This window comes from Taudactylus pleione, unplaced genomic scaffold (genome assembly GCF_031769625.1).
Source record: "Taudactylus pleione unplaced genomic scaffold, aTauple2 ptg000019l, whole genome shotgun sequence".
Taxonomy (NCBI): domain Eukaryota; kingdom Metazoa; phylum Chordata; class Amphibia; order Anura; family Myobatrachidae; genus Taudactylus; species Taudactylus pleione.
In genome coordinates, this window is record NW_028284421.1 from 20,912,069 (window position 1) to 20,931,573 (window position 19,505).

The window sequence follows — 19,505 nt, forward strand, 5'->3', positions numbered from 1 at the left end:
TCCGGCTCTCTCTGGTGATACATTATTACGTCATCCCGGCGCCGGCTCTGTGAGCGCAGGAAGTTTACTGCCAGCCATTAGGGAGGATTTACAGGGATTAAACACTTGTATAATGTAGTTTATCGTAATACTGTATGTGGCTGTGTTTCCCTATAATGCTGTATGTGGTGTTAGTCTCCTGTATTCATGTATGTGGTGGTATTTCACTGTAATAATGTATGCGATGTAATCCCATTTAATACTCAATGGGGCGTAGTCCATTGTAATACTGCATGGAGTGGTAATTCCCTGTAATACTGTATGTGATGGTAATTCCCTGTAATACTGTATGTGATGGAAATTCCCTGTAATACTGTATGTGATTGGATTTCCTTGTAATACTGTGGTGTAGTCACTTGTAATACTGTAAGTGGTGGTATATCCCAGTAATACTGCATGCAATGTAAACACATGTAGGCCCCCATTTATCAACGAAGCATAATGTCACCATTTCTGGATTTAACAAACAGTGGTAATCTAAGACTACCGCTGATTGTTAAGCATCGCTCTCGCCTGTCTTTTAGATGGCGAGAGTGATGCGGTCCCTTTTCGGCTTCAGCGAACCCTTCCAGCAGGCATTGCCTGGTCCACGTGTGATGCAAATGCGTAGACGGACTGTTGCACATGTGCATAACTTGGGAGCCCCCCGTCGCTTGCAGCGTTAGGCTGTCAGCAGCCCAGCGGAGGACCTCGCCAAAGTGGTAAGTATTGATAAATACCAGTACATTTTTAGTTTGTATCACAGTGATACTAAACAAAAAATTGCACTGGTTTTTACCATCGTTGATAAACGGGGGCCTTAATTCTTCATTTCGCAGAGTCCCTTGTAATACTGTATGTTAGGGCTTGACAAATTTTTCTAAAATCTAGGAGCCAGGATGAAATCGTAGGAGCCAGACCACCGCCCCCCCAAAAAATTTACAGGAGTGAGTAAGGAGCACAGCTCTGTGTGTTATACACACTATACTAGTCCACAAAATGATCACAGTTGAATGGATACAGTAAAATGGAGGCCCCCTCACTGCTCTGCACAGCTCCTCTGCTCTACCCCCCACCCTCCAGTAATTACAGACCACATGTCACATAAAACAATGGGGCCAGAAAATACAACAAAACCCCCCTCTCCTCATGGTCACACCACTATCCCTCTGAAGCTGCTCTGCAATCGCTGGCCACGCATAGACCCTACTACCAGAGAGCTCTATGTAGGAGATAGGAGACAATTGGGATGTACAGGAGGATCAGCGTGGACTGGGACAGACAGTAGGGATCAGAGCAGGCCAGGATGGAGAGGAGCAGTCAGCGCAGGCCAGGACGGACACAGGCACAGCAGTCACCGCAGGCAACACTCAGCACCTGCACTCCTGTGCATGATATTAATACTATATGCATGAAACTCCGGCAGAGCTGATGATGATCTGCTTACTCCCTCACTGCAAAATCTGGTAGCCATGGCGATCTGGCCCCTGGGATTTGTCGAGCCCTCCTGTATGTGGTATAGTCCTGTACATTACTGTATGTGGCAGTATTGCCTGTAATACTGTATGTGGTGTGTAATCGCCTGTAATACTGTATGTTGTGGTATTTCCCATGTAATACTATTTGTGATTATATTTCCCTGAAATACTGTATGTGGTGTAGTCCTGTGTAATTCTGTATGTGGCGGTATTTCTTTGTACCCAGACTATATGTCCCACCAAGTATGTAGTTTTGTACCGTGTAATCTGGTGGTAGTTCCCTGTAATATTATATCAATATCAATTAGGAGCGAGAATAGCAAAAATCTTGCACCTGTGGGGTTTTTTGCTTTTCAGTTAGGTGCAAGGTTTTCATTTTTTGAGCGGCGGGAGTTTTTTATTGTCGCAGCTCCAGAGCACGACCAATTTTTCCTAAAATTTATATTTTTAGGAAAAATTGTCAGGAATTGCTCCGGGACCATCCGAAGCAGTGTCTTCTTCCTCCAGCGTCAGAATTCAGTCTTCTGCAGCAGCGGTGTGTATAGTCTGTGTGAGTGTGTGTAAGTATAAGTGTGTAACCCCCCCATCCCCCTGAGGCAGCAGCAGGGAGAAGTACATCTTCCAGCTGCCCCCTCGACTCCCAGCAGCCCCTCCCCAGTGCAAAGATGGAGGGGAGATGACCGAGAGCAGTGGACACCACCAGACCGGTAAGTAATTTATTTTTTCTTCTTACCCACAGGTGAGAAGAAAACCCTGCATGCATTTTTTGAAACTGGATACCACCCGGACCGCGGTAATCCAAAATTGGGCACAAGGTTTTTTTATGTGAAAACCTAATGAATACGGACTAGGTTTAAATTTTCTTTATCATAAACCAAATAACCTACCAGTATGTTACTTACCAGGAAAGCCACACAAACCTAGAGATAACATTTTAACTTAACAAAGATAGGGCCTTGTTTTTTAAACACAGGACCTTAATTAAGTTGATCATTGCACTAACATGCTGCCCAAAAACTAATCAAAACAATAACTTTTACAATCCTCATAAGACCACAATAGCGATTTATAATCTGTGAAATTAGTTCAGGGGTGAAGATAGACTTTCTGTGATGTGGGGCAAAGACACAGTTGGGCGCCCCCTGTTAGATAGTAGTCACCCTTGTTTTGCCTGAATACAAATGTCAATATTGTGAAAACTGAAATGTTTGTAGAGTGAGGACAGACCCCAGTTTTTATTGCCTTTATAATTCCCTCAATAATTAACCACTCATCTTAATTGTAACAACCCCATTCGTTATAATTAACCTCTTTACAATCATTAACTTCAAATCCCCATTATTAATTACACCAACATTATAAATTCCATACATGTAAATTAATCCGCTAATTTCCTCCCTCACTCTCATAAAAAAAACCTTAATCTTAAGTAACCCTAATAAAACAGTAACCTCCTGCCCTCTTATTCTTAATATTAGCTAACCTAAGAAATCCTTCAGGACAGGCAGCAATATTCTGACGTATAAGAAAAAACATGGCAGTCAGGTTAGCATTCAATAATCTATTAAAAAAAAAAACATTCAAACTATTGAACCTGGTCATATTTCAGACCATTTAAAATAGTGTACTTAAATATCAAAATACATGTAGTCAAAATTCTTTTGACACAATTTATAGAAAGGCATATACATATAAAGCAGAGCGTTCTGTCACAAATTAATTTTCACATTAGTTGATATGTTTTCCAATCAAAATCACAATGACAATGCAGAATTAAATGTGCAGAAACTTCTACATTACTGCAGAACTTGTATTTTGATTATATTCCCTGTACGCTCTCTAAAAAGGAGATGTATCAAGCCTTGGAAAGAAATAAAGTGGAGAAGTTGCCCAAAACAACCAATCAGCATCTAATGCTGGGCATACACTGACAGAAAAAATGTGTGTTAGGCCGGCAGGCATATTATCTGGCAGTCTGACACCCAGCAGATATATGGCCATACATTGTGAGATTTTTCACAGTATATTGGCCATGATACCTGTCTTCCCCGTTCCTGTGCCGTTCTTAGGCAGCAGCGAACACACTGCCTGATGTGGCCGGCATGTTACTTCAAAATACCACATCAGACTGATAACCGGCATGCCCAACCAATCAGCATCTATATTTTTGGATCAGTCATGCACATATATAGCACAGTTATCTGGGCAATCTGCCGATAGTAGGCGAATCGCCCATATAATTGTATAGTGTATGCCCAGCACAACTGTCATTTATCTGGCACAGTCTTTGAAATGACAGAAGCTGATTGGATATTTTGGACAACTTCTCCACTTTATCTCTCTCCAAGGCTTAATAAATCTTTCCCTACGTCAAATACTTTAGGAGCTAATAATAGCGATATCAGTGAAGACTCGTAGCAACATCGACACAGAAATTTTCTCAGGCTATGTTGCATCTCAACTCTCCATCAGCCTGGAAATCTACTGTGCTTCTGCCACGTGGGACCTCCCGGTGCTGTAAGGCCCCAGACATCTTTATCACAGCTGAGGATCCAGATTCCTTGATGGCGCACATCCTCTGTGAACATGTCCCAGCAGCCGTCCTAGCTGCACCCCTGAATGAGTCGCACAAATTGTGTCATCCAGAAATACCAGTTTCAGAGGTAGAAGAAAAAAAAGGTCTTCCTAAGGGATCCATATTTAATCAGAATGGACCTGATTCAGAGCCAGCATGCAATGTTGATGTTCACGAAGTTGAGCGATTATATGCATCTGCGCTTTCACAAACATTTCTGATAACCTCTAAGGTGCATGTGTTATACAGAGTGAACGCGCAGAGTTGCTGTAGCGATCGGGACAGACAGTAACAGAAAGGTGGAGGAGAAATGAGGGCTGGTGACTGGGAGGTGGCTACTAGTGCACGCAAAAATGGCTTATTACTGTGTCTCATGTCGCCTGGTGCAATTTTCGATGATGGCGTATAAGGACGCACCAATCAATATTACAGTTTGTACAAGCAGCAAAAGTGGGAGTCTCAGGCGGCCGGACAGATGTACACAAATGAAGGAGTTGGTACACTATTTGCAGAAACTCGCAGACAGGCGACTCAGAATCAAGTCCAATGTTTCATATATGAGGGAAAATGTATGCTGTTTAATGGAATATATTACAAGAGAGATTAAAAAAAAATCTTGGAATTAATGTTAAAAATGGTCAGTTCTTTGGAGGTAGTCTGCTGCTGAGGTTCTGTCTATGTTACCCTTTCCCCAGGCAGCAGAATTAAGCAAAGTGTGTATGTGTGTTTCTGGTTTTATTCCTTTTATAAGAAACTTTTGCCATATTGTTATCAATTTTATACAATAAAGATTGCGAATTTCTATGTCATATACAACATTTTGTCCTTAAATTATTATCCTTTATTTATATGGCACCACAAAGCACGTAAACAATTGAGTAGAACAAAAACATGGTATATAGACATTGCTGCAACAGTGGTCATAACCCACACATAAGTAGTACGGTGGCAGAAGTTAAGTGTTAGGTGCCGTAAGGAATAGTAAGGGGGGAAAAAAGCACATGGGGAAGAGGGCCCTGCTCGTGAGCTTACATTCTAAAGGGTAGGGGTAGACAAACGGGTGGATGTTGGTCTCTGCGCACGCGCAGCAGCCGCACTGTGCGTGTGCAAGCCCCGGAGCGAAAGAAATTCGCTCCGGGGCTCACTACAAAAGGGGTGGCTGTCGATGCTGATTAACAGCTCGCCCCGTTTTGTAGGCAAGGCTTCACAAACGGAGGTGTTCCCAAACGAACGCCTGCCGTTTGTGGATGGCCCCACTGACATCACCAGTGATGTCAGTGGTGAGCTTCCGACTCTTAGAGCCGGAAGTTCTCTGGGGCTTGCGGCAGATGAGACCCTACCACAAGGGTCTCGTCGCAAGCTCCGATGGTCGCGATGATCTTGACCATCGCGACCATCAACCTGGCCGCTCGCTAAAGCTGTGGGTGGTCACCCACAGCCTAGCGAGCGGCCAGGAGGCTGGGTCAGAAATTAGATGCGGCCGCCCTCATTCAGAGCGAGCGCTCGCATTTTGCGAGCACCTCTGAATGAGGTCCAGAGTGTTAGGATGAGAGATGGAAGGCTTTGATGAAGAAGTGGGTCTTGAGAGCCATTCCATAATAATTCACATCAATGAGGATTGGTTATTATAACACTATAGTTAAGGCTTTACCTTAACATTGTCAGCTTTGGAATCAAATCTTAGCAGCGGCAGAAATGAATAATTCATAGTGAGTGTGAGATATCATTTTGGGGGAGTTTAATCATTTTAGAAAGATCACGTTTTGTTTACAGTGCATCCAGAAAGTATTCACAACACTTCACTTTTTCCACATTTTGTTACAGCCTTATTCCAAAATGGAATAAATTCATTTTTGTCCTCAAAATTCTACACACAATACCCTATAATGACAACATTTAAAAAGTTTTTTTTGCAAATTTAATGAAAAAAAAAAAAACACTAAAGCTGCATACACACACAACGATTTTGTTACCAACGATTTTATGAACGATTTTCTGTCAGATTTTTTAAAGTGTAATAAAATAACAAATATTAATTTAATAGGGCCCTGGAACTATGAAACACTCCACCCTGCAAAGCACACGTATCATTTCACTGTTGTACCACCAACACCGCAATGTACACAATTATACAGTTTCAAAACACCCCCCAGGCCCCACCACCCGCAATGCATCTCAGCCGTACCTAGGTAAAAAATTCAAATGGTGCCATAAGAACCCCTTTAATGCAGCATATAAGCCCCATTAATGCTGCCATTTAAGCGCCTTTAACCCTGCCATGTGAGGCCCTTTCATACTGCCATTTGAGCCCCATTAATGCTGCCATATGAGCCCGTCTAATACTGCCATTTAACCCCCTTAAACACTGCCATATGAGGCCCTTTAATGCTGCCATTTAACCGCCTTAAACGCTGCCATATGAGCCCCTTTCATACTGCCATATGAGGCGCTTTAATACTGCCATTTGAGCCCCATTAATGCTGCCATATGAGCCCGTGTAATGCTGCCATGTAACCCCCTTAAATGCTGCCATATGAGCCCCTTTCATACTGCCATATGAGGCCCTTTAATGTTGCCATATGAGCCCATGTAATGCTGCTATTTAAGCCCTTTAACCCTGCCATATGAAGCCCTTTCATACTGCCATTTGAGCCCCAATAATGCCAACTGAGCCCATGTAATGCTGCCCTTTAACCCCCTTAAATGCTGCCATATGAGCCCCATTCATACTGCCATTTGAGCCCCTTTAATGCTGCCATTTTAGCCCCATTAATGCTGCCATATGAGGCCCTTTCATACTGCCATATGAAAGCAACCTTAAATGATGCCATTTAAGCCCCTAAAGCATTGGTGGACAGTGGGGGGAGGGGGAGATGGGTACTTACCGCGAGAAATTGCTGCTCGTGGGTTTCCGTGGGTAGGTGGCGTCTTTCAGGTGGCCAAGCGCGGAAATGACTGATGTCCGGCAGAGAGTGTTGTGGGCGGGTCCGTCGTTTATCATTTTTCGTTCATTCTTCCAAACATGAACAATTTTCTGAATGAATATCGTTCTGTTGGATGGTCAGAATGGACGATGAACGAAAAACGGGCGCGCGTATGATCGATTTTCGTTTATCGTTTTAGGTCCAAAAAACAACGATTTTGAAAAATGATTTAACTATAACGACGTCGTTATAGTTAAATCGTTCTAATAATCATTACGTGTGTACGCACCTTAATGAATGATTTTTTTGAACTACAAACGATTTTTGCATATTCCCTTACTGAAAATCGTTGAGTTGGTCAGTCTGACTGAACTACAAACGAGAACGCGCATGAACGATAATCATTCATCGTTTTAACTCAGAAAGTGAACGATTTTTTCAATGATTAAACGATATCGTTAACGATAATCGATCAAAAAAATTGTGTGTGTATGCACCTTTAGAAATCACATGTACATAAGTATTCACGGCCTTTGCCATGAAGCTCAAAATTGAGCTCAGGTGCATCCTGTTTCCTACAGCTTAATTGGAGTCCACCTGTGGTAAATTCAGTTGATTGGACATGATTTTGAAAAGCATACACCTGTCTATATAAGGTCCCACACTTGACAGTGCATGTCAGAGCACAAACCAAGCATGAAGTCCAAGGAATTGTCTGTAGACCTCCGAGACAGGATTGTCTCAAGGCACAAATCTGGGGAAGGGTACAGAAAAATATCTGCTGCTTTGAAGGTCCCAACGAGCACAGTGGCCTCCATCATCCGTAAATGGAAGAAGTTCGGAAGCTCCAGGACTCTTCCTAGAGTTAGCCGGCCGTTTTGAACTGAGCGATTGGGGGAGAAGGGCCCTAGTCAGGGAGGTGACCAACAACCTGATGGTCACTCTGTCAACATTCCTCTGTGGTGTGAGGAGAACCTTCCAGAAGGACAACCATCTCTGCAGCAATCCACCAATCAGGCCTGTATGGTAGAGTGGCCAGACGGAAGCCACTCCTTAGTAAAAAGCACATGGCAGCCCGCCTGGAGTTTGCCAAAATGCACCTGAAGAACTCTCAGACCATGAGAGACAAAGATTGTACTCAGGCGTGAATGCCAGGCGTGATCTTTGGAGGAAACCAGGCACCGCTCATCACCAGGCCAATACCATCCCTACAGTGAAGCATGGTGGTGGCAGCATCATGCTGTGGGCATGTTTTTCAGTGGCAGGAACTGGGAGACTAGTCAGGATAGAGGGAAAGATGAATGCAGCAATGTACAGAGACATCCTGGATGAAAACCTGCTCCAGAGCGCTCTTGACCTCAGACTGGGGCGACAATTCTTCTTTCAGCAGGACAACGACCCTAAGCACACAGCCAAGATATCAAAGGAGTGGCTTCAGGACAACTCTGTGAATGTCCTTGAGTGGCCCAGCCAGAGCCCAGACCTGAATGCAATTGAACATCTCTGGAGAGATATGAAAATGGCTGTGGTCTGACGCTTCCCATCCAACCTGATGGAGCTTGAGAGGTGCTGCAAAGCGGAATGAGTGAAACTGCCCAATGATAGGTGTGCCAAGCTTGTGGCATCATATTTAAAAAGATTTGAGGCTGTAATTGCTGCCAAAGGTGCATCAACAAAGTATTGAGCAAAGGTTGTGAATACTTATGTACATGTGATTTCTTAGTTTTTATTTTTTAATTAAATTTGCAAAAATCGTAAAAAAAAAAATGTACACGTTGTCATTATGGGGTATTGTGTGTAGAATTTTGAGGACAAAAATTAATTTATTCCATTTTGGAATAAGGCTGTATCATAACAAAATGTGGAAAAAGTGAAGTGTTGTGAATACTTTCCAGATGCACTGTAGATTAGCTTTTCATACACACAGGTTACACATGGTCAAGTTAAACGTGTCATAACATCCTAAAATATGTAATACAAAAAAGCACATTACAAAGACAATTTAGAGTAAAATTAAAAATCCTCCTTTGGTTTGGAATTTCCCCATAAAGTACGTTTCCAAATTCTGGTGACTACAACTTCTATGATGGAGTACTGTAGAGATACAAAAACAGCAGCACTTTAAACATTCTGGACCTCACTCAGAGTTGGTATAAACATAAGTTTCTGTCTCTTTTTTTTTTTTTAGTACACATGCAAATCTTTCCACAATGAATATTTTAATCCATGGCGACCTGGCTACCAGTTGCACTTATGGCTCCCTACACCAAGGGGGCCAAGACGGGGATTGGAAAGGGTGTATGTGCATGGCCAAGTTACTGTAAGAGCGTGTCAATGGCCACCTAAAAGGTGCAAAAGCAATTGTTTGGAGAGAGCTGACTTGTGGGCACTCAGGACCTCATTCAGAGTCGGTCGTTGCGGCCGCTCGGTAGGGGAAAGGGGCCAGATATGCAAATTAAGCGATCGCAAGTTGCGGTCCTACGATGAGATCGTTAGCTGAACGACCGAGGGTAAGAAGCGGCCGTAAGACTAAATCACGCCCCCTTCTCGTTCACCACACACGTCATCTCCTGGGATATAAGGATTAATCGCGAGCATCGGGAACCATCGGAACTGGTCGTAGTGCTTAAGGTTGACCATACCCTCTCTTAAGCACTACGATCAAGTCAGTGTACAAACCACCCATGTCACGTGTGCCATGACACTACTTTGTTAATTATGCACTCCATAAAACGCCGTTCGCATAATTAGGCACGCCTGCGTTCGGATCTCCACTCCCCCGTTTTCAAGCATCTTCCCGTTACCACCCACAAACGCCTCATTCTGTCACTCAAACTACCGACCTGGCTGTGATCAAGGAGAGAGAAATTTCTGATCGTAGCAGCTAGTTTGCGTACACGCATTGCGAACTTTACGCATGCGCAGTTTAGCGAACATCGGTGGCGTACGACCGTGCGGCCGCAACGACCGACTCTGAATGAGGTTCTCAAACTCTACGGCAAGTTATGAGCTGATGATGATGGCAGCAGGGCATGTCTGATTCGTCAAACGCGTCTAAGACACACCTAAGTATTCAAATGTAGTCACACTGCTGCAGTCTAATAGCAGGATTATACTTTAAGAAAATAAATAAAAATAAAGCATGTTTATTAATAATTACTTGCCCAGGAGCTTAGGGAAGTTTTCAGAATATACAGACTCATAGGAAGCGGTTGGTAAACTCCCAGGCAATTATTTTTTTCTTTTGCCAGTTGAAATCAAATTGGGGAAAAATGAGTAGTTTCTCTAGGGAAGGAAGATTAAACAGCAAAGCTTTAGATTTTAAAATATGATTTTGCAGCCAGATAGGTTGCCATAGGAGCTCATTTTTTGAAGAGGGTAGTTAGGGAAATCCTAGGCTGTTGGAGTGTTAGCAGGATGTCATCAGCAAACAAACTAGAGTTTATAATGTGAACCAAGTCAATGGTACGCTTGCTTTATCCCTAGCCTGTCTACCAGGAATAAAGCCCACCTGATCATAATGAACCAAGGTGGAAGCACAGCGTTGAGTCAATTCACTAGTATTTTAGCATTAGAGTTTGATATCATTATTCAGTAGGGATATTGGACCTGATTCATTACGGATTTCTATTGCAATTACGCAGTTGCGATTACGCACGCAGTTCTTCTGAGAAAATATGCGCTGGACAAGCAGACAGGCTCTGCAGTATCTGGCAGTATTACTAGCCAGGCACCGTCCTGGGCTGTGTTGGGGGCACCTCCTTTCTTACCTGACAGTGTACTTGCCACAGAGCCGCAAAATCTCCTATCTGCCATCCACACATGACAGATTGCATACTAGTAGAGGCGGTATAGCTTACAGTCTTTTTTCCCCCTTCACACTATAGCAACTGTGATTTATACAGAGGTTGTAGGTTTTTTGATGACCCATATGTGTATGCTTGTAGGCATTTAACAATATATGTATTCTTGTAGACATTATAGAACACATGTACATGCTATACTGGGCTGTTCCCACATTACAACCAAATGATATATGCATATATTAAGTTGGGACTGTTCTAAAAATTACATTGCTGGCACAATAATTATTATCTGTGAGCCAGTTGGGATCATTTTGAAAGGAGGATAAGAGTACAAATGGAAAATGTGATTTGATATACCTCATGGATGTTATATACCCCTAATTAACACTAATAAATGGTATTAGTGTGCACAATTACATAATTAAGGGTTTATCCATTTGTGTGGATAAGCATATGATTAAAGGGTTAATCCACCAGACGCCAGTTTGAGATATGGCTTGCAGTACATATAGAGAGCAATTTTGCTACAAGAATTAGTGATATACTATCTGAACAAGCATAACTAATATTTCACCCCCACTGGATAAATATAAGGGGGGTTCCCCTTAATACTAATTTATATGTTGGTCTTAATATCTATGAATCAGATCTCTTATCCTGTGCAGTGTCTTCCCTTGTTTATCTAAATGTTTGCAACCACTCACCCGGCATAGAGACGCCCACTACCGCTTTCGCACATCCTTAAGTCCTCGCAATCCTGTGTATACATCGGTAACATCAGACCCTCATGCAGAATTATAGCAGGTCCGACCTGACTCAGAAATTGCAACTCTCATCGCACGCAGTGAGTACTCAAGCTGCGTATGTCGTCGCAGTGGCTAATTTATGCATGCCCAGGAAATGCCGTTCAAACAGACAGGCATGCCTGCGTTTCTCTAACCACTCCCCCGTCACCACCCCCAAACGCTGACGTCCTGTCACTCTGCGATGGCTTTGTAACTGCGTACGTGATCACAGTGCGATCGCAAAACTGGCCGGTGCATGCGCAGTGTGCACCACCGGCCGATCTGCATACGCTGTTGTAATTGCGATCTGTGATGAATCAGGCCCATTGGGCAGTAAATTGGAAACATTTATAAGTATCGTTGACCTCCTTACGGATAATGGATATACTGGCCTCAAGGGACTCTGGACTAAGGAACTCCATCCAGGATCGAGTTGAAAGAGTGTGGAGGTGGGCGAGGCAGGACATCTTTAAACTTTTTATGTGATGTCATGGAAAACCCATTTGGGCCTGGGGCTTTATTTCTGGGCTTTGATCACATCATTCATTTTATCTACTGAAATATCCTCACTAATACCTCTTTACTACTAAAAAACCAGGTCCAACCTGGGTTGTCAGATATGGTTCCAACCCAGGTCAGACACTGCTTACACAGCACCATCAATTTGGGTTATTCTCAGGTCATCCCCATTCACACTTAACCTGGGTCTGCCCTGCTAAACTTGCTAGGTCATAAAAAGTGGGAGGTGACTGCTCCACAACCACCGATCAGTTCATTTTTGGCATGACCCAGGTCGGATAACCCAGGTTGCGCCGTTTACACTGCACCATTACCCAGGTCCATCCTGGGTCCGACCCCGGTAGCTACCTGGGTTGGATTGCTGGGTCACTTGACCCGGGTTATTTTTCAGGTACCCTTTTATACTGAGCTGCAACCCGGGTAGACCCAGCAAAAACCCAGGTTTTTGCTCTGGTGTAAAAGGGGTATAATAGTCTCTGCAGACTGGGGAGTTAATATGGGAAGATTATCTACAGCCAGACATGTGTTGATTAAAAGTGTTTGCCTCTGAAAGGACGAATTATTGTTTGGCTGTGGGAGGTTATACAAGTTTTGGTAAAACCTGTGAAAGTCTGAGCTAATTGATGAATGTAGAGATTATTTAACATCAGGGGTGCTCAAACTTCAAGCAGGACTAAAGACTAAAACCATATGTCATCTATCGTGACGTAAAATTGTTATTTCTACAGTAGCTGGGAGCTTCCGAAATTATAGGAAAATACTTGACGTTTGTGTGCTGGTTAGATGAGTTTTGGGGGCCACTAGGACATATGTTTTGGGAGAAATAAGTTATCTAATGCTGGGTACACACGGAACTATCTGTACCACCAATGACTTGAAAGATATCTTTCATAGGTCGCTTTCAAAGAGATCTTTGAAAGATATCTTTCAGTGAAGTCATCCTGCCACATCTCTGAACAGGCAAAATTGACAATATCATCCAGATTGGCCTGCATGTTCGAATGATCATAGATATCGTTAATGTTCATGTGGGAACGCGCATCATTGGTCGTTCACTGCATAAAAATGAACAATATTTTGTTTAACAATATCGTTATCGTTCATATTGTTTATAGATATCGTACCGTGTGTATGCACCTTAACCAATCGCACATCCCAGAGCAGTCTTGTTTACAATCATTTTTATAGCTTAAATAATAGAAATTAATGTGATCATACCATAATTAATGGGGCTACTATATAGGGCAGTGGTTCACAAAGTGTGCGCCGCAGTGCCCAGGGGTGCCGTGGGTAGATGGTCCGACAGCAAGTCAGCTGGTCGGGCCATCACTGCCTCTCTAAGCAGCCCCGGCCATTTACACAGCACAGCCAACCCCATGCCATGCTCTGGACAATCTCACTGATTGTCTGAGCCATGTGGCCCCGCCCCCTCCTCCACTTCTCATCTTTCCTACTCATACACCTAACATTGGGACTCCTGGAGGTATATTTATTAAAGCACAGGTTTACAAAAGTGGAGATGTTGTCCATAGCAACCAATCAGATTCTACTTATTTATTTAATACCTTCTAGAAAAGGATAGCTACAATTTGATTGGTTGCCATGGGCAACATACCACTTTTGTAAATCCGCACTTTAATAAATATACCCCCTGGACTTCTGATGAACTAAGTTTCCTGGTAGTGCCAGTCTGTGACAAGTGTCTCAAGTAGTGTAGTTGTTTAATATCAAAACTGAATATATGTAATTTAATATTTATTTTACCCCTAATTTTTTATCATTATGTTTTTGATTGTCAAATATGCTGTATATTTAGCACTGGGTGGGTGAAAGGGAGTGTTACGGACCATGGTAAAGTTATTATTACATGGTTATAGATATCTTAAATAAAGATAAAGTACATAAGACTTAAAGCACATAAGAAAAAAGTGTATAAGTCTTATAGATATTTTAATAAAGATAAAGTGCATAACTATGTAATAATATCATTACCATGGTCTTCAACTGACCTTTCCACCTCTCACCAGTGCTAAATATAGTTAGTAACCGTGGAGGGAGATGTATACTTGCCTCCTTTTGAAAAAGCATTTCAGGGAGATTGTGAAAGCAGCACCTATGAGCTCAGTGGTAAAGTGGACGTGTAATGCTACATCTGAGAGGTGTCATACAATTGATTTACATCCAAATGTAAACAAGCCCAAAAGCAGTTAGTAAGATATACTGTACTTGTTGATGAAAACACACTGATACTTTTCAGAAAATGCATGTAACCATAGGGATCACTGTGCCTTATAATAACCAACGCAGTGAAATTATACAAATTTTCCCATTTGAATGTATATAGTATATATACAGCTTCATAATAGGGTAAGGTGCAGTCAGGGAGATTGCTAGACTCTTCAGGGAGTCAGGGAGATTGCTACTATTTAGGGAGTCTCCCTCACAATCAGGGAGAGTTGGCAAGTATGGGGAGATGCAAGAAGAGGTGCTAAGTGTCAAATACACTATAACCAGCACTATTTGACACTTATCTCCTTACATACACACTGATGTAGGTTGTAACAGAGAAAAATCACTTGTTATCTGCAAACATAATAATTTTGCTGTTGCCATACTACTGTTTTGCAAGAGAAAATCATTCAGAGGTTATTAAAAAACAGTAAGCTCGCTTTTGTGGCTTATCGTTTCTTCACATATCGGCAGGATTACCTCTTGTCTTTGAAGTTTGCAGGCACTTGTTCATTTCTGTGGCACATATAGGAACTAAATGTTAGGAACCACTGACATAGGGGAAATTATGTACAGTTATTTCTACTTAGGTTACGTTATGTGGACAGTCCTGACATCAATATGTGGGTTGGAAAAGTTGATTAAAAGTATGGGAGCATTTTGCTCTGTGTCAGACTTTGGGGGATCAATTCTAAGTTGAAGCCTGGGCCTTCATTTCATGTTGTTCCCCTTGGCTCAGAATAAGCAAAGTGTTATTTTGTGTAAGTTTTTCCTTTTTTTTTTTAAATTGCAGAATACGTTTGTTTATGTAATCTGTAAAGGCGGGTATCCACTACTAGATATACAAACGAGAGCACGATTACGACTTTGCAATCGTGCTCTCGTTTGTATATCTAGTGATGTGCCTAGACTGAACGCTCACTCGTTCAGTCTAGGCAGCATGAGATCAAGACACGGACCTCTCTGCAACACACGGGAAGGGAAACAAACAGTCACAGCCTGATGACGCTGGACACTGACATGTTGTGAATGTCCGGCGTCATCAGGCTGTGATTGTTTCCTTTTCCGTGTATTGCTCCCCGTACATGCTGAACCTGACGGGATCGTCAGGTTGACCAGCATGTACGGGCGATGATAGATGGCAAAAATGACCAGCGGGCACACACATCGCTGGTCGTTTTTGTCATTTACATGCCCGATGTGCGGGCGATTGCACGATAACAACGTCGTTATCGTGCAATCGCCTGCCAATATAACCTAGTGGATACCTCCTTAACCATTTTTATTACTATCAATTTTGTAACTAAGCATTGTATTTTGTAAATAAAGTGTGCATATATTAATCTATTTTCATATATGCTCCAGAACCTAGTCTTTGATCGCTAAAGGTATGCTATAACTATTGGTAGACGTAGGGGGAGACCGAGTACTAGTTTGTGTCTCAAGAGACCGTGCAATTGTGATAGTGTGTTGGGGACATGTGGCCTCTTATTTCCACAGGTGGTGGCAAGCAATAGATGTATATGGTATAATGGGCATAGTGATAGAATTTTAATTGTACAATATTAGGATCTGTCATCGATACAAGACTTGGGGATCTGCACAACTGCAGTCCTGAAGCTAGTGTAGTGTCAGTGGAATCGGTATGATTTACCGCCGGGGTTAGAATCCCAACAGCGGCTGCCCGACACTGGTGAAAATCCCGATCGTCCCTAAGGTAAGTATAGACTAACCTAATTCCCTCCCCTAACCCTCCTTAGGGGTGCCTATCCCTAACCTTCCCCCCAGTGCATAACCCTAATCCTGCCTCTAAGTGCCTAAACCTAACTCCCCCTTCCCCGCCGCCTAAACCCCCAGGGGGGTGCATAACCCTAACCCTCCCTCCCCCTAGCCTAACCCTAACCTCCCGTGGTGGTGCCTAACCCTAAGTCCACCCCGGGGAGCCCTAAACCTAACATCCCCCCGCGCACGGTATCCCCTCGATCGAGTTTAGAGGCTAGCGCCCGTCAGGCTGAGGGCTTATCATTAGATTTGGGGAGACATTTTTTGTGAGGTCCTGATTTTAAGAGGGATTCCAGGCCTCGGCTGACCAGTTTAGGGCTGGTTAATGGAATTGACAGGGTGACCCCAACATTCTCTGCTATAATGTTATCCCCCAGGCTGGTTCAGCCCGGAGATGGTTTTAGGAAAATAGGCTATTTTTTCCCCTGTTCTACAATACCAGAACATTCTCAGAGGTTCAGGGCTGGTTATTGATTCAGGGGGGGACCCCATGCATTTTTATTTTGTAAATATAAGTATTTCTACACGTTGAAACATAACAAAGCCTTCACAGATCATACTGATCTGTCCAGTGCTTCTCCCAAATTCGCCTGGCACAGGCAGTTCTATTGTTTGGCGGCGGTTTTCAAAACCCCTGCTTAATAAATCTGGGGTTTCTATTCAATTTGATAATCATATCAGTTCTGTTCTAAAGCATGCTTTCACAGCCATGGTAAATCTGCGGATTTAGAGCCTGCCGCTTAGTACATTTTGCCCATAGTCCCTGGCTAGGGGATCATTGACATGCCAAGAGTCACATAACGGATGCCATTTAAGTGCTTGTGCTGCTCCCTACCACTGGAACTTTCTCCCCCACCCAATCAGACTCTCCACATATCTTCAAACAGGCTTTCAAGACCCACTTTTTCCAGCTCTCATCCTAACACAATGCTCTATGATCCTTCCTCACAGCCTGCTCCTCCCCTTTAGAATCTAAGCTCTAACTAGCAGGGTCCTCTTCCTTCATGTGATTCTCCTTCCCTTATGGCGCGTATCCACTAGACGAGAAAAATGAGCGATTGAACGATTATGACATAGTTATCGTTCATTAATCGTGCAGAAAAATGCCAGCAACGACCAGCAATGCGCGCTCCCGCTGATCATTGTTGGCATTTGTCATCGCCAGAACATGCAGGACAACCTGACTAGATTGTTAAGTTGTGCATATTCGGGGATGAGTGAGGGTGCCTGATCTGAATGACATATCGTTCAGTGTGGGCACATTACCCACTGCACAGGATGGTGAACGATTACAATTTTGTCATCGTACAGTCGTTCCACTCTCGTGTAGTGCATATGCACCTTAACTCATACTATTATTTACTCCTAACTCCCCCTCAAGGGCACCTAACTTGGTTGCTTACTGGGTGTTATGCTCGCTAATGCACCAATGTTTATAAACCATGTAATTGTCCTGCTTTGTTTTGTACTGTTAGTATCGGTTTTCTTGTGTGCTCATTTGTTCATGTATTCATTGTACGGGTTTACGCATCAAAAGGAGGACTTGTCTGAATACCCTGTTACAGATAGCTTTTGCTGAATACTGCCCAGGCTATACCATCTTGTTCCAGAACTATGTTGTGCAAAATGCTTTACCCATTTCATTCTGGTAGGCATTAAGTACAGCCATTTTGAGATAGTCATTTACATGTAGGTTTTAATATTATTATTGCTTTTAATAATAAATACAGTATTACACTTTATAGTGCTTTATTTGTGGCACTGAAGTTATACACAATGATGTACATATTTCATATATGACCCCTAAAGCAGTCCAAGACTTACTTGCTATAAAGAAGCAACAATATCTGTAATATAGATTCAAGTGTATGTAGCAAGTGTAATACTATTGGGGAGGAGGCACTATCCACTTCATTAGGATACAGTGAAGGATTTCTCTTTGAGTTTCCAATTCGTATTGTGTGGTGGCAGAAGATCATATGGACTAATATGGAACCTACTATACTATAATTTTGCCCATTTCTTCCAAATTCCTTGAGGATATTCTCACCAAGGACTTCACAAACTGGGATGTAATTAATTCCAGAAAATCATCCCGTATTAGTTACAACCATTTAAAGAAACTTAAATGTTACTTTATATATGATTTGCGTTATAAACTTTTAGTGCTTGCAGTATACAATTTTCATTATTGTTATAAGGCGTTCCCAAATGGTGGTCCACAACACTAGGCCACACTGCAGTCCTTTCCAGAAATTGGGGGAGAAGGCCCTGCACTTATGAGGAATCCTTTCCTTATTAAAGTAAGGGACATCCAGGATGACCTGCAAGATTAAATGATAGTCTTTGCAGCGTCCCCTATCTATGAGTTTTGGTCAAACTATAGGCAGCTACCCCAACCTTCAAAGGAATTCCTTAAGAAGCTCCTGCCCTTTGCAACAACTTATTGTTCCATTAAATACTTTTAAATTTAACAAGTTGTGGTTGTTATTGAGATTTCTTTGGTTAAAAAAAAAAAATTGCTCAGCTATGATCCCTGCTAGGCCATGATATGCCAGAACAAAAGCCAGCTGGGTCTCATGGCAAAAAAAAGTTCCGAAACCCTGCTCTAATAGTTGTATTATCGGGATACGTTTAAGAAGCCGGCGGCCGCAATCCCGACCGCCAGCTTCCCGAATCCTCTATCCCGCCTAGGGTTAAATGACAGGCGTCTAAAATCTAGACACCTGTAATTTTCCCGACGCCGGGAGGCAGGCACCCGGCATCCCGATCGAAGGGGGAGGGGGGGTAGGTTTACGGCACCCGGGGAGGAATTAGGGATAGGCACCCCCTCGGGAGGGTTAGGCTAGGGGGAGGGAGGGCTAGGGCCTGACCCTAAACCCTCCCTCCCCCTAGCCTAACCCTCCCGGGGGGGGTGCCTCACCCTAAGTCCCCCCCGGGTGCCCTAAACCTAACCCTCCCCGCGGCTGTCCGCTTGCGGCGCCCGGCATCCCTTCGTTCGGGATGCCGGGTGCCGGTCTCCCGGCGTCGGGGAAATGTCAGATGCCCGGCATTTCACCACTGCCGGGATATGACAGTCGGGAAGCTGGCTGCCAGTATTAAGGCAGCCGGTTTCCCGATTGTATACCCTTAGGTTTAGGCAGCGGGGAAGGGGGGGTGTAAGGATTATGTATGTACTTTGTAATGCGCTGCGGAACACTTGTGGAGCCATATAAATAAACGATAATAGTAATGGGGTTAGGTTAGGTTAATTTATGCTTACCTTAGGGACGATCGGGATTTCCAGCGCTGTCGGGGTTCCGCCGCCGGGCTCTGCTCTTTTGTCGGGCTGCCGCAGCCGGGAATCGAACTGCCGGTCATGCGGCAGCCGGGATCCCATACCGAATGCG